The sequence below is a fragment of the Pongo pygmaeus genome, chromosome 10 (assembly GCF_028885625.2).
Source record: "Pongo pygmaeus isolate AG05252 chromosome 10, NHGRI_mPonPyg2-v2.0_pri, whole genome shotgun sequence".
NCBI classification, from domain to species: domain Eukaryota; kingdom Metazoa; phylum Chordata; class Mammalia; order Primates; family Hominidae; genus Pongo; species Pongo pygmaeus.
The window spans coordinates 96,767,595-96,769,071 of NC_072383.2; the positions used below are offsets into that span (position 1 = coordinate 96,767,595).

The 1,477-nt window shown below is 39.7% G+C and overlaps 1 pseudogene; it reads left to right on the plus strand.

The window, feature by feature from the left end:
- Window positions 1–432: 432 nt before the first annotated feature.
- Window positions 433–1,141, plus strand: LOC129010760 (SIN3-HDAC complex-associated factor-like; annotated as a pseudogene).
- The last annotated feature ends 336 nt before the right edge of the window (window positions 1,142–1,477 follow it).

Genomic DNA, 1,477 nt, shown 5'->3' on the forward strand with positions numbered 1-1,477 from the left:
GGACACATGAATAACTTACCAAAAATTTACTAGAGACTTCCTCACAAAGCAAGATTCAACAAATTCAAAACCTTGTGCAGCAGACCACATTTTGTGATCAAAGTACTGTAAAGTTAGAAACCAATAGTTGAGAAATAGACTCCAAAACCATGTATTTTAGATAAATGTTTAATGTCATGTAAATAATTTATAGGTCCACAAATAAATCATAAAGGAAATTATGAATATTCAGACCTGAATAACAATAAAAATATTGCATATCGAAATTGATGGATGCAACTCAATCAGTACTTAAGGGCAATTTAGCCTGAAATGCATTTATTAGGTAAGAAGAAAGGTCAAAAGGTAATGGGCCAATTTTTCTAGACAAGGCAAGTTGAAGAGGGAGGGCTTAGAGAGGGACTGACCTGGCGTGCACTCTGCACCTCCGGGATGTTGTTTCTTATGGAATGGATGCTTTTGGAAGACTATTGCCCAGAAAAAAAGATGTTTGGTTTTTCCCAAGCCAAAGATGTACCGAAGTATAGAGGGCTGCTGTGTTTGCAGAGCTAAGTCCTCCAGTTCTTGATTCGCTGACAGTAAACGCTATGAAAAGGACTTCCAGAGCTCTTTGGGGCTGCATAAGATATCTGTGATGCCTGTGTTCTGCTTGTGAAAAGATGGAAGACGTTGCCAGCAGGATCAAAAAACCCTGGATTCACGTGGCAGATGCAGGGCTGGACCCAGTCTAAAGACTACACTGAAACCAAACAGAGTGAAAACTGTATCTGGGAATAGGATAAAAAGCAACCACACCAATAAACTGCAGAAGAAACGTAAAGATCGCAATGATGATGCTCACAGTACCACCTCAAGTGCCTCCTTGTTACAGCAACCAGTCAGACGATGGCTCAGTTATGGAGATGGCTTCTGGTTCTTCCAGAACACCAGGTGTTTTCCTTTTTAGATCTCACAGACTGAAAGAGAAGATACGTAGTGGGATTATTTATAAAGGCCATTTTGGGGAAGTCCTCATCAACTCACATCTGTTCAAGCCTTGCCGCAGGAATACAAAAGCAACTACCGAGAAATGTAGGGGCAGGGGCCAGAGCCTCTGCCCACATCACTCAGGAGTAGAAACAGGGAACAAAAAACAATTTAAACTTTGAAAAGACCACAAAGCAACTAACTGTCCCTCTTATTTTTAACTTGGATACCTGCTACTCTGCCAAAAAACAACTTCTAGAATAGTTTTGAATGGGTTATTTTCCCCCCAGTCTCACAATTCTGAAGTCGGTTTCTAGCTTCACAAAAAAAAGAATTGCAAATAATATTTAAGATGTTGGATATTTCACAAGAAAGCTGAATGCTGCTATAAGTCTTTTTTTAATACCCTTCTAATGAATGAAACTAGGGGAATTTCAGGGGACAGAGATGGGATTTGTCATATGCTAAACAGTAGGTAGTTTCAGTCTTTCTATATTGAGAAGCAGTGGTT